Here is a 15,111-nt window from a genome sequence, read left to right on the forward strand (position 1 = left end):
TATGGTTGTGTTTGGCCATTTACATATGTTTCATGGCCCTATTGGGTGACCTGTTGGTTTTCGAAAGAATGTATGATTACTCCAGTCCACATTTTGGTTGGGCTGAGCTTATCTTACTCCCTGTCAGTTATTGCTGTGCTTATACTGTTAATGCCATGTCAGCTGCCTGCCTATTGAATACACTGGCTTTGGCAGTATTTTCACCGATTTTTGGAGATATGCCTACTCAAGAGCTGCTTAGATTTTAATAGGGAGTACTCAGAGAAATCTCATTCTAGGCCCTGATAAATTCAGTGCATCAGGAGCATTTGTGAAGAAAGTATTGCCAGACAAGGCTTTTAAGAATCGGTTGCTTTTTCTTACAAATTGAGCAGCTTCTTCAGAAGTTATTGAAGGTGGGATTTGAAGAATTCAGACATTTAGGGAGGATCTGGTGGCAATTTACTTTCCCTAAGAAATATTTTGGGAAAGCCTGCTATATGGTACAATCTGGTTTATTTAAATAATGGAAAGGTTGCTTGCATCTTTGTTGTTCGTAAAAACATGTTAAAATATCAGTTCTTGACAGGTATCCAGAGAGGAGGTAAACACTACCAGAGGCAGGGAAGTCACCCCAAGTCTTGCTCCACCTTGTTGAGGGGAATTTTAGGAAGAAATTCCCTCCTTCATGGGGCTGGCACACAAATTTGTTTCCGATGTCTATTTTTCTTTTCTTTTAGGCTCTCTATTTCTGAGAACACCCCCAGCTTACTATTAAAGTCAGATAGTGTGGGGTCATAAAAGGGTTTCAAAAATAAAGGAAAATTGTCACTCTTACAATCTCTTTTCCAAATTTGTGCTTCTTCCAGGGCTGTCTCTAATGTCCTTTGCTATTTCTCTCTGTTCTTTATAAGTAAGACTCACTGAGCGGAAGGTTTGCTGGGCAGAGAAGGCAGGTAGTAGTGGTGCTCTCTTCTGCTTACGGTACCTGTGTTGCTTTCCTGAGCTGCTGTTACTACCAGGACACCTCTGTGTCTGAGAGCCCTTCTGGACTGTCCCCAAATAGGCCAAGGACTTGTTAAGATACAGTTGGTGATATGCATTCACTGTCGGGGATCTCACCGGCAGCTGTGAGCAGATGTGCTAAGCATGTACAGCTAAGAGTTATCCTGCTGAACTTCAGGCGCTTACACTAGGAGACTGTTAAGCTTCTGTCTCATCACTGTAAGGAGATGGATGTTCTCAGAGGTGGGGTTCCTTTCTTGCTCCACTGACTGCATCAGAAATTTGAGGTCAGTATATTCCTAATCTAGGTACCTGTGTCAAAGGTCTGAGATAGTGTGTGCCTACATTTTGTGATGAAGTTCCAGTGGTTAGGGAAGTAAATGGTTCAATTTTTTCTGGTGCAGGTTAGACTTTTTTTAAAAAAAAACCAACAAACACAGATGTATCTTATTTTAGCCCAGTCCATTTTCTAATCTGATATCATAGGAGAAAGCGATATTTGTATGCTTGACATTAAAATATCTTCCAATCAGTTAATGTAAGGCATCTGGTGTTTTTCTGTATTTTAATAAGCCCTAATAACAGCATTGCAATCCCTTAATGCTCTTTCTCATATTCTTGTTACAGTAGGTATATGGCACACATCTTCTGGTTTAAAAAGCTCAAAACAAATTTCAGCAATTTAATCTCAGTGTTAGAAAAAGGATCACAGCAGCTGCTATAGTATTTTGTATTTAAGCTAGTTTTTGTAAAGACTCGTGACATGCTCCCTGGGAGCTAAATATTGACAAGCATGCTCTGGCAAGCAAGATCAAGCTTGGTGAGTTAACACAGCTCGAGTCTCTGTATTGACACTGTAACCCAACTCTGAAAACTATTATCCTACACCATTTATTTTGTCTTTATAGGTGATACTGTCTACTTGAATTAGGAATTTCTACTGTATTTTTAATATTCTAGCTCTGGATTCATATTTGATTTAGGACCGCAATACATGCAAGGTTGTTGTGCATCTGTTTGATGACATCTTCAGTAATGTATGGTGTATAGAATCACAAATGACAGCATAAAACCTTCATGACTTCAAACCTTTAAGACAGAGGTAAAAACCGAGTGTAAAGTAACTTTAAAATCACATCTTTTATACTGTAGAACACACCATGTCCTAAAACTGTGAGTCTGTGAAGGCTGTTGATCAAAAGTGAAGCTTCGATATGTATTCATGATGTAGGAGATTAATTTTGTGTTCTGTAGGTAAAAAGAAAAAATAACTTTTTTTCTCATCGTAAGTGCACCATGTTTATTTTACTTTTTGAATTTCTGAATAAAGAACTTAAGTCTATTTGGGCTTCTAGTAAATTTGGCATATACACTAAGTTGATTACCAGATGCATTGTGCAACATATGGCATTGTACAGTCTTTGTGTGCTTCATAGTATTTTCTTAAATTACCAGCATTTGTTTTGATTCCAAAAATGCACTTGTCTCTGCTCTCTAGTGCTTTGGACTTAAATGCTGGCTTTTCAGTGCTGAACAGATGTGTTAGAGTTTCACATGGAACATTCGTGCCTTTGTGAGTCTTCCTTTTTGAGCTTTCCATACACAGTATTATGTCAGCGATAGCTCATGCAAATGGGATCTCTTTATTTTCATATGTACATTGATTGCTTAAAATAACTTTCAGAATTCCTAGTAATTCTGTGTGACCAAGAACAGGGAATCAACCCAGTTTTGCCCAAAGATACTACCCCCAGAGTGAATCAGTTCTTTCAGATTTGTGTTATTTTAGATTAAAGAAAAACAGGAAGGAAGAACATAATTCCTTTATGGGTGACAGCAACAGTCAACAACAGTCCTGTATGCTTCTGTGAGCAGTGATATTCCCATGCTTGAGGCTGTGGTTTGAATGGGCATAAAAAATTGATCCATGAAAATACACAGAATAAGGTGCCCACGACATTAGTATGTAATTTACTTCTAAGAGGAGACTGCTTGAGTTGATTTAAAAAGCATACTTCTGAAAAGGTACCCTTTAAATTACCAACAGTTTTCGAGAAAAAGGCAATATGACATCCTGGGACAAGGGATGAGAGATGTGTGACCAGGAGGGCTGACTGCTGTTTTTTCTGCTCAGGTGGGACTGCTTCTTCACACACAGACTTCCAGGCCTCCTGTTGCACCCTTTCTCTTCTTCTAGATAAAGATATTAAACCTTTGTATAGCATTTGGTTATCTTCTCCTAGAGCCATTGCATAAGTGCCAGGTGTTGCTGGTGTGTGTTTAGCAGCAGCAGCAGTGTGTGTATTCTGATCAGTATTTTAAAATCAACATACTCTTTTTGGGCCCCTGGCTTTCTGTTAATTGACCTTTACTTCGATCACTGAAGACCAGTGAATGCAGTTTAGGAGTTGTGTTGCTGGCATGTTTCTTCAGTGGAAGCCGAGGGGATGAGTAAGTATGTAAGTTAAATCCCTTACCCTCTGAGCTGCCCTCATTGGATAACAATTAAAATGACCTGACAGAGCATTGTACTAAATTCCCTCACATCCACTTATGTTGCTTTGAATACATCGGACAAATGAGTATTTAGGCCTATTAATGCTGTTATTTTTTATTAATGCAGAAAACAATGTTATGTTACATGTGTATAATTTTGTCTTGAAATCAGCATTGAGTTGTATTGCTCGTCACAAGCAGAACTGATATAGCCATGTTTTAATTGCCAACCCTTGATAATATATCCAAGGCTAGTAAAGGCCTCTGTGAATAAGGTTTGTGCTTCCTTTATGCCACAAATAGTTTACACAGCATGGACATGCTAGTATTTTGCTTTCCATTAAGGCATTAAATCTTCAGCTTGCTGTACATTCTCAGCTGAAGAAATGGAATGGAACTTCCTGCAATTGCGAAGGTTATTAAAAAGAAAGAACAGAAGAAAAAGCCTTTGTTTAAAATCCATCCACAGCCAGGGTCTCAGCTAAAGTCAAGGTATCAACTTTCTGTTGTGGGGGAAGCTTTTCCTTCATGGAAAACTAAGTATTGTTATGTAAATTTCATTATAAAAATACCAAAGTGTAAGAAACTAAACATTTAGAAACTTATGGTACCTAGTTATAAAACCATAATTATAAGAAAGTGTTCTTGTGTAATGAGCACTGCATGTCTGTCATACAGTGTTTTAGTGTCTACGGCAGTTAATAGCCGAATATTTTCATTATTACCATTCTGTGAGCAACTGCCATTCTTGAAACTGATTGATGTTTAGGAATAAAGCACTTTTATTACATGTTGCCAACTTCTGAGGACCAATCTTATAACCTATAGTGCCTTCAAAGGAGTGATGATACCTCCTCTTTCTGGAACTAATCACATCTGAAGAAAGTGAAAGGGTGAAAACATATTTTTTTTTCTTGAGAACCTCCATTGCATTGTACACTGTTCTGCTACAAAATGATTATAGTGTTTTATCTGCCAAAGGTGACACGGGGGAAAGATAACTTTACAGGAAGAGAGATGTTTGAATTTGGGCAACTGGCACTGTGCAGTGGCTTGGCTTGAGGCAGTGAATTTATTTGTGGGTTGATGAAACTGTGGTCTCAATTTTTCATTGTCTGGGTGCAAAACAGTCTTCTGACAGGGTATGCTGTTTGCAAAGTCTTTGCAAAAGTTTCATTAGGTTAATTTGTGGATTTGTGCTCTGTCCAAACCAGCACACAGATCTGCAATTTCAGGGAAGAAAAGTACAAGAAAAAGAAAAGAGAACCCCCTACCAAGTGTTTATCTTCTTAAGGCCACACTGTCTTGCTAGGACCTAGGCGATCTCTAATCATGCTTTGAGAGTTTTTCAAAGGAGGAAAGCTGTAAGAAAACATCGCAGGCAAGTTCGTGGTAAATATTGCTTAGAGGGAACTCAAAGTTTGTGGAGGTTTTGTGCATATTTTATACATTATTTAAATTTCTTCATCCTCATCCTGCCTCTGTCCCTTATAGACCAGTCTAGAAAGGATAGTGCCCTCCAGCTCCACTGGGAACTACCAGAGAATGGGACCTTCATGTGCTTTCCTCGCAAAATAAGGCAGGGAAAGAAACTGATGCTACTTTAACACTGACATATAATGTAATGTCCAACCTTAGCTTGTAGGAGCAAGTTCAGATGCTGACACTAATCTAAATGCACCAACATGAAGCTCTCAATGACTGTATTTGTACTTCAGAGATCACCTGAAGTTGGAAAACTTTTGCTCCTAAGATCCTTCAGGTTCTGTATTAAAATAAATACGGCAAGTCTTGGAAGCTGAGGAATCCTCCAAGAAAACTATTTTCAGGAGGATAGAGCAAGAACACAGCTGTTCTCTCCTAACTCATAATTTGATCACAGATTATAACTGGTCCTGCAAAAATCACATCCCTTCCAGCCTTCAGTATGAACAGCTCTAGTTTATGCTCTTGTTCACATGAGTCTCTGTCTTCCCAGATCCCTTTGTGTCAAACTGCAAAATTGCAAAGTGAAATTGTCAAAAGCTCCCATACTTTTCTTTTCCCAACCCTACCCCGGTAGCAGCAGCTTGCTTTCCAAATATCTCAACAGACTCTGGCATGGCCCTTCTTCTTTCCAAATGATTATACAGCCCACCAGCTTACAGACATATCCAGATCCCCACGAACATGCCAGGTAGGTAGTTTCCATTTATTGCTGGGAGAAGAAGAAGTGTCAAATAGCTTCCTACTCATCCTATGGCAAGTAGGGCTGTGTGCTTCAACTACCTTAGATATAGCTATCAGTTCTCCTACTCTTGGTTGTGTGAGTCTTGAGAAATGGGAAGTGTTGAAATAAATGGCTATGATACACATAGTGTTGAAATAAACATTTATTTTAACACATTGTATGTGATGAGCCATTTATTTTAACACTTTTCACTTGAAGTGTTGAAATAACAGGTTTTATCAGGGGACGTGTCATCCACTGTTTTATGTATATGCGAATATGGAAATATATCTACTGAGTGTGCGTGTATATATATACTCACACAGATTATATGGATATGTAATAATAATATGGTAGATGTGTGTGTAGACACACACCACACACTTGCACAGGCAAACACAGTGTTTTCTGCTGAAATTGAGACATTTGTTTCACAAAAATTTTGTGTTTGAACCATAATATTTTTAATATATCCATACATAAAATTGTATATTGCTGGATAGCAGCAACTGGATGAGATAGATAAAATAGAGTCAGACAAAATAAAATAAAGAAACCTCAAAAGAGGATAAGAATGATCCTGAGTTATGTAAATGGAGAAGTAAATACTTCATCTGAGCTTTCTAGATCTGGTTTCTTTAGTTTGCTGTGCTTTGATAAACCGAGCTTCCCTTTCTGTAATGAACTTCTTAGACGAATGTTTATTAAACAGTTCATAGTATGCTTCAGATTTTTTAAATAACCTGAAAAGTTGTTGTACTGCATTTGTCATTAATGTTCTTAATTTTTAAATACACTTTAGGAGCCTCAGCGTTCTGCTCAGCAGCCAGTCACCACTCTTCCAGTGTATCCTTAGATATACTAAAATTGCCTTTGTGTGATTAGAATTATGTATGCACTGAAGTACAGGCACAGACATGTAGACTCACATACACGTCCTGCTTTCTGGCATCAGGGTCACGTTGGCCATGGTAGCTGCTGTTATTAAGGAGGTTAAAACCCACTCAAAGAAAGGTAGTGGTGCCTCTGAGGCTGACAGAGACAAGGCTGCCTTTGAACAAACCTGTAAGCTTCTGGGTAAATAGCCACAAACACTTCTACTAGATTTTGAGTTAAACACATTTGTCTCTGCACTGAAATAAATGGGCAGTGAGACCTACCGTGTGTTAAAGTGAAGCATTCACATCTTTCGAGGGGGAAGGATTGCTGGGCAGAATTTGGCAAGAATTCATTTGTCCCCCTGTGATGGCTGCAGTGGTCTAGTCTGGTAACTGTGGGCAATATTTCTTAGATGGGCTGTCCCCTTGGCTTTTATGCTGGTCTAATTCACATGTCTTTTTGCTTGAGTTACGTTGGGTGCATACCCCAGTTGTTACCACTACTTTTATTATTTTATTATTATTCTTTTATCATTATTTGTATTGGTTTATTAGCACTACCAATGTCTCAGTAAAAGGCAAGTTTTGTCCTGGCCCAGCGGGGGAGTGCAGTGCAAAAGGTGCAGGACCTCCTTCAGCTGCACGCTGTGCTCAGCAGTGTGGCACCAAACCAGGTGACTCAGACTCTTAAGTCATGATGGGGGAGGGTTAGCAAAGCAGTCAGGAAAAAGAAAGGGTATACCAAGCCAACTAAAGAGCACCTGCGAGACAAAGAGCACTGTGCAAAACAATTTCCAGCTTCAAGTCAAACCAAAATAGAAAGAATGAATGAAATTAAGTAATGAACATCTGATAAACTGCAACAGAAGATGTTTTGCTAACTTTCATGCAGATCACCAGAAGTAGCAATTTTTAGTGGATCTGTAGTTTTCAGGGAGAGAATGGCTTTATTAGAAAATGTTTAACCAGCTCTTGCAGCAATTGCAAAACAATTTGTATCTGTCCTCTTGATTTTTCCTACTGAAGTTCGATATGAGTGAAAATCCCCCCAGGTCTTCCTGGATAAATAATATTTACAGATAAGAAAAATTTAATATTTTCACCCTCTCGGATTCTAACCTTTTTAATTGAGAGAAGTCTCTGATGACTGCTAAACATTTATTGAATGAGAACTCTGGTGAGTTTATGAACTTGCAGTTGAAAGGGCATAAATAATCATTAGTATCAATTCATAAATGGTCAAAATAAATCCTAAAAAGGACACTGATTTTTCTCTGTGCTTGTCAAAGTTCCACTTTTTTTTTTTTTTTTTTCTATTTGGGTACAATTTTTTTTTCAAAGGAAACATAAAGCAAAATTATTAGTACTTTTTTTCCAGTCATGGGTTGGACTCAAGCCCATAGGTATCCCAAATAGATTCAAAGGAGAAGTAAGCTTTGAAATAAAAAGGAAGGGGAAATAAGTATCAGAGAAAATATTAACACAAGCCTTGGCATAGGTAGTCACAATATGCTAACAAATATTGGTAGAATGCAATCAGTTGATAGGGTTTCAAGAGCCAGTGATGGCAGAGTGAGATAGAAATTGTTTCACATCTGCAGAATCATTACTTTTATTCTAAAGTGTTCGGGTAAAGGCCTGACTTCACTGTAGTCATAGTCAGCAGAACCTTTGCCATTGATTTGGCAGTGCTGGCATGTCACCCTTCACAAATTATCCGTAAAATAAAACATAAGGTAGCCATTACTTTGAAGATGTAGGCTAACTCTTGTAGGGACACCTCATAAAGTGAATATTCCTTTGAATGCTCCATTTGGTAAATGAATAATTCAAAGTTTTGGCTAGAAATAGCCAGAGCCCAAGTAAATAGCACATTATTATTAGTGAATTTGGCAAATGGCTATTAATGTGTGAGTAATAAGGGACTGAAGGACTGACCAGGCTGCAAAATAGATAGGGAGCAGTGAAGAGAGTCTTCTCTGGATCCTGAGATGCGTTGCACTTTGCGGAATTAAAGCCATGGCAAGGTCCATCTTGAACTTGCTCTTTGGGCACTTCCCGTATTTTTTAGCACGCTGAATATCGTGTCCCCCATTTGGAGACCTCCTAACAGCTTGGATAGTCTTTCTCTCTAAAACATGTCTATTCATGGGGTTTTCTTTTGCATGTAAATGCATTCTTTGGCCATTTTGAAGGATGTGCCTGCTACACTGTTTCATTAAACTGCCACGTTATCGGGTAATTGTTTAAACATAATGCCATAGCACTATCAAAAGGAAAGGTGAACTAATGGCATTTGCAAATGTCAGGGATTATCTTAACACTTTTATTATAGTTTATAAAAAGTAGGTTCAGGGCATTCCATGGCAATTATTTCCACAGAAATTGGTTATTTAAATAAATTGCTAATTATCTCGATATGACAGTATTGAAAACCCTGCTAATGAGTTATTTGATAAGTATAGCTTATGGTGGCCACCTACAGGTGGGAGAGCGAAAGAACATATAGAATAATTGCAATCAGAAGGAATGCAATGCAAATGAATTGTGTATAACCTGTCCGTTTCCCTGGACTGTTTGTCAGTGCAGATGATTATATATATAAAGTACTTTGATCACCAGTACTAGGCAGCATACACGTTATGCAGAAAATGTCTTAACAAAGAATTGTTTTCAGTGGTTTTTTCTTAATCCCCAAACTTTCTTATCTAGTTACTTCCTGCAGCATTGGATTGATCATCTACTGTGCCTGAACTTTTGCAGACCAATTCCCTTATGTAATGCTTTTTCACCCAAGTCTGCTATTTGCTGTCACTGACTTCTTTTGTCATTAGCTTTATTAATTTTAACAGTCAGGGAGATAACAATGTCAGCTGTCTTCCAAGAATGTATTTACAGAGGGAGGGAGGGTGATGTTGCTTAGATTTTGGGGTTTAGCAGCACAGTCTTCATCAGTAATTTATTAATCAAAAATAATGTATCAGCTATTTTTTCTTGGTAATATTTAGGCTCTGTGGTTTAAATCTGATATTAAATTTCTAAAGAACTGCAATGTAATATAATATAATGCAAATTAAAAATTAATTTTACTTTACAGTGCACAGAATGGGGAGAATTGTGACCCAAATTCATTTTTATTCCACCTAGTAACCATAGATACAAAGATTTGCTTTTAAGTAATCTACTAACCAAAGGTATGAGAGTTTGCTTTCCTTTTAAATCTGTTTTTTTTGTTGATAGAGAGTTTGATAAAGACCATTCATACAGTTTCAAGATTCAGGCTCAGTGTCATCTGTTTGAAATGATTCACCTTGGTTCTGTTGGCTGTTTTTTAATGGACCTGGATCATCTTTACCTAAAGGCACATTTTGAGCTGCTGAAGTATGTGTTAAAAGACTTTAAACTACCGTATTGGTACAGTATATTGCAAGTGAGAATGTAGCTCAGTATTCAAGGCTTGTGGGGTTTTTCCCCACTGGGTTTTTTCCCCATTGGTGGATGACTGGGATCAAGAAGGTCTGAATTGTTTCTGCTGGGAACTTCCAAAGCTACTGCATTGCTTGAAACTTAGCACCAGGCTTCTTCTTGAAGAAGACATTAAGTTTGCCTCTCAAGTTTCATTCTATTGAACATTTCTGATGCTAGGCAGGATCAAGTCCCCCGGGTACTCCAAGGGCTTATGAAGTTGTAATAAAACCGGTGTCTTCTGGCATTGGTAAAGTGTTTTTTATTTCCTAAGGAAAAATAAACAATCAAACAAATAAGTAGGTATAATACCTCTCATCAGTTTGTAATCAGCCTGCTATCCTCAGAGGACAGGGGCAATGCTGGCTACCTGTGCTGGCCAAGGAGAGGCATTTGATTGACGTATGTTCTGCCTCTTCTTCATGTTGTATTTTGCCTACTGAAGTCCCTGATAGTAATGAAAAATCTCGGTTTTTATTTGAAAAAACAAACAACAAAACTCTTTGTTTTAAGGCATGAAAAAGGTCAGTGACTTTTGTAACATATAATTATTTTATTATTTAAATCTTTATATCATAGCAAGTATTTGTTCCATAATGAGAGACTTGAAAGAGTAGTTTTCAACATAATGTATCATATCATCTCCACCAGGTATTTTTTCTGTCTGTCTTCCATTTTCAAGGGAGTGTTGATCTGCTTGAGGACAGGAAGGCTCTGCAGGGAGATCTGGACAGGCTGAACCCATGGGCCGAGGCCAGTTGCATGGGGTTCAACAAAAAGAACTGCCAGGTCCTGCACTTGGGTCACGACAACCCCACACAATGCTCCAGGCTTGTGGAAGACTGGCTGGAAAGCTGTCTGGAGGAAAAGGACCTGGGGGTGCTGGCTGAAAGCCAGCTGAATATGAGCCAGCAGTGTGCCCAGGTGGCCAAGGCGGCCAGTAGGATCCTGGCTTGTACCAGAAACAGTGTGGCCAGGAGGACTAGGGAAGTGATCGTCCCCCTGTACTCGGCGCTGGTGAGGCTGCACCTTGAATACTGTGTTCAGTTTTGGGCCCCTGATTGCAAGAAAGACGTTGAGGTGCTGGAGAGCGTCCAAAGAAAAGCAGCGAGGCTGGTGAAGGGTCTAGAGAAGAAGTCTTATGAAGAGCTGCTGAGGGAACTGGGGTTGTTCAGCCTGGAGAAAAGGAGGCTCAGGGAAGACCTTACCGCTCTCTACAAGTACCTGAAAGGAGGTGGGTGTCAGTCTCTTCTCTCAAGTAGCCAGCGACAGGACAAGAGGAAACTGCCTCAGGTTGTGCCAGGGCAGGTTTAGACTGGATATTAGGAAAAAGTTCTTCACTGAAAGGGTGGTCAGGCATTGGAACAGGCTGCCCAGGGAGGTGGTGGAATCACTATTCCTGGAGGAATGTATTAAAAAAACATGCAGATGCAGTGCTTAGGGAACGTGGTTTAGTGATAGACTTGGCAGTCCTGGGTGAACAGTTGGACTTGATGATCTTAAAAGTCTTTTCCAACCTAAATAATTCCATGATTCTATATCAGCATTTTCCCCAGCTACAGGTGATTAACTAGTGGAACATGTCAAAGTATGTGGTAGATGCTTATTTTTTAGTATGTTATCTGCATGCTGGGTTTGGACCTCAGCTTCTTAAATACCACTTGATTTATCAGCAACATTCTGCAAATTCCAGCTACTCTTACAGCTCTTCTAAAATTTGGCATTAGATCTCCTTTATTTCAACCTTTTAAAAACTCCTTCTCCACAAGTGTCTGTAATGGAATGTATTACCTTCCTGTAGTACTAATATGAAAATGCAGGAAAATAGAGACTCTAGGTCAAATTCAATGCTCATTTGCCTTTTTTTTTTTTAATTATTATTTGCCTTTTTTTTTATAACTTGGCATCACTATTGCTTGTATTCTTTCTTGGGTTTTGGCTTTAACCTGGAAGGTTGTTTCACCATTTCATTAGTCCATAGGATCTCTATCACAAGTAAATAACATTGTATTCCAGACCAGTGGCTTTTATTACAGAAGGGGAATCTTCTGAACTGTTGATAAAGAAATTCATGGGAGAGAATACCTGCCCCTTCTGATGTGCTTGTTCCGTATTCAGTGGACTAAAGAAAAAAAATGCAGAGATGAATAGTGACACCTCAGTCAGTCCTCTGCTTGTTGTTAGAGCCATGTATTTACTCTCATCAGAAGCACTCATGAAATGTTTTTAAATTCATTGGGGTGAATTATATATAGATGAATGGAATACTTTTGCGATCATACCTATTTCTCACTAATTTGCTAATCACCAAACATAAGTAATAACTCATATTATGAATATCAAGTGCAGCTAGTACCAAAAAGTACCTATGTTCAGTAATAAATTCCAAGTCTCATTGCCATCTGTGTTAGGCTTCATCAAATCATATGCTTGATTTCTTTGGGCTGAATGAAGACCTTTCTGATTACCTATTGTGCTGAAACCTTAAATAAGCTGTCATTTGCTTCTTTTCCTCTACTGACCATTGTACAGACACAGTCATTGAAGTGAGAAGGTGGCTAATGTAATCAAACAGAAAAAAGGAACAATTATATTCTGGAAATATTTTCTTGTGGAACTCTTTGCTACAAAATATCATTAAGGTCAAGGGTCTATAAGGCTTAAAAACTGATTGAATGCAAACTCTCAGAGTTACATTGGGGTTAAAAGACCTTCATGCCTCAAGGCAGATGTCAGTTCTTAACTCATGTAGTTTGGTAAGAAATTTCCCTCTAGCCACATGATTTCAGAGTTACCAGCACCTGTATTCTTACACCTTTCTAAAAAATAACTACCTCATCACAGTGAAATTCTGGAGCAGCTGTGTCAGTGCCTGAAAGCCATATAGCAAGTCTGATGCTTTACCTGTAGCCTCAGTTTCAAACACTGAATATTTGAAGAATTTCACCAACTAGTGTTTTTTCATCACATTATTTTCAATGGTTTTAGCTGTGTAATGTACATCTTGGCATGTATGCCCTCCAGAAGGCTTTATAAATAAATCCGTGAGAGTAAATAGTATGGTTCCATTTTTCTGGTCTCAAGTCTTTCGCTAAGACTGGACCATTGATTCTGTCATAGTGTTTGCTCTTTGGACACTAGCAGTCGTCCTCTTTCTGAAAACCATTCTGTTCCTTTCAAATACATTACAATTGATCTAGCTCAAATGACAGCAAATAATTATTAGCGTCCTGTGGAAAGTTCCTGTAGAGCTCCAGCTCCTTTCTGTGATCTGTTCTGGTATGATCTTAGATTCTTTAAGGCCATTTCGGTGAGATTTCTAATTTTTATGAACTAGGCTCTAGTTTTTTCCAAAATACACTGATAGTGCATCTTGTGTTAAGCTGTCCATTTATGCAAACGAAAGTTTAGCTGCTGAAAATGTTCCGTCTCTATGTAGTCTCTGTTTAACTAGTAAGAGGTATCTGTGTAAAGCCTGTGAGCAGTCTGATCCCTAACATGGGCATGGAAGAGCACCCAGTGTATTTTGATGGCAGGTGGAAGAGTCTTCTAATCAGACAGTGAGACTTCCGGTTTTTGCTCAGGTGGAGAAATCAGCTGTTGAAGAAGGAGGAGGTGTTGTATTAAGTATGTAGTGAGAAGGCATCTATCCTGAGGCAGGAGAAGTTGTCATTGCCCTAGAAGATAATTTTGTGCTGAATCCAGAGCAGGTGTCAATAGAGACTGCTTAGCTGAGCCTTTGGGTGTGAATGAGTTTAATACTGCAGGGCCAGGGTCTCCTGTGAATTCAGTGTTGGCTGTTGGAGTTACAGTGAGGGGCAGTGGTATGTTGCAAAAGGCAATGTAAACTGAAGATAGTATTTTTAATGGTCAAGACAAACCAAATTTCAGTTTTCTGTAATGGAAAAAACAGCTCCCTGACAAAATGTCAGTCCTATTTAAAGCAAAACATGACAGATTTCGTGACCTGAACTTGTTATGGGATCATTCTCCTCATTGACCCAGCTAGAATGCTGATGCACAAGCAAGGCAGAGGCTCTTTCTAGAAAGCAGAATCATGAGCCAACAGTAGGTTCTCCATAAAGGCCAGTAAACCTCTGCCTGAGAGGAAGCCCTCATGGGGGCACTGGAGGGAGGGTAGGTGCTGGGCTCAGTGAGACAGGGCTGCTTGAAAAATGCAACTTACCCTTTATTAAAGACTTTCTTAGATTAAAAATCCAGCCAGCAGGCTGAAGTGCCTCTGTCTCAGAAAGTGTAGAGCAAGAATGGCAACACAGCTTGTTTGGGTTGAAGTTTTGTCTGAAGGAGATGGTGTTGGTCAGGCACCTGAGCAGAGGTGTGGTGATGCAGCAGCTGTTTCCACATGGGCTCTTTTCCCACACTTTCTAATTGTGGTTTCTTCTTCCTGGGGCTTTATTCATTGCACTTTTTTATTTCTTTCTTCCCTTTCTGTTATTTGCTCTTGCAGAATGTCAAAACTTTAAAGGTTATAAAGACATCCATGAGGGGCGTTCAGAAGTACTTCATTTCATGGTACTTCCCCAAGTTACCTAATACAGTCCCAAAAAGAAAAGAAAAAGATAACTATTATCACTTCCTTGCGTACGTCAACAGCCAGTCAGTTCCTCTGGGAGCAATGTGTCCCTCCCTTACACTACTGTGTTGCTGTCCAATGATAACATAAAATTATCCTAAAGGTCCTCTAAATTAAGTTAGAAAATTTAAGAATATGGGAGTTATCTAGAGAAATCCTAACTAGGCTAAAAAATAAATAACTAGAAGTGTCAGCTGTCTATGCTATCCATCATTTAATGAGCAGCATCTGTATGCATATTTTTCATACTTGCATACCATCAACAGGATGTAGCCAAAGCAGATGCACTGCAGACACAGTGTATTGAGATTTCAATCGTAATGCCTCTAAATGTAGCAGGTACTTGTCTGACTCAACCTGTATATACCATTTGAAAATGCGAGCTTTATTCTTGGAGATACAACCATAAATGAATATACCTTATTCTTTTGAGCTTCTATCATGTTAATAGTTAAAGGGGGCTTAAAGGATTATCTGAATCTGCA

At 38.9% G+C, this 15,111-nt stretch overlaps 1 protein-coding gene across 1 annotated transcript in view; it reads left to right on the forward strand.

The window, feature by feature from the left end:
• DPYD (dihydropyrimidine dehydrogenase) overlaps positions 1-15,111 on the forward strand; it is a 367,955-nt gene that overhangs the window by 280,338 nt on the left and 72,506 nt on the right. The gene's annotated exons all lie outside the window — the stretch shown is intronic.

Source organism: Falco peregrinus, chromosome 10 (assembly GCF_023634155.1).
Source record: "Falco peregrinus isolate bFalPer1 chromosome 10, bFalPer1.pri, whole genome shotgun sequence".
Lineage (NCBI taxonomy): Eukaryota > Metazoa > Chordata > Aves > Falconiformes > Falconidae > Falco > Falco peregrinus.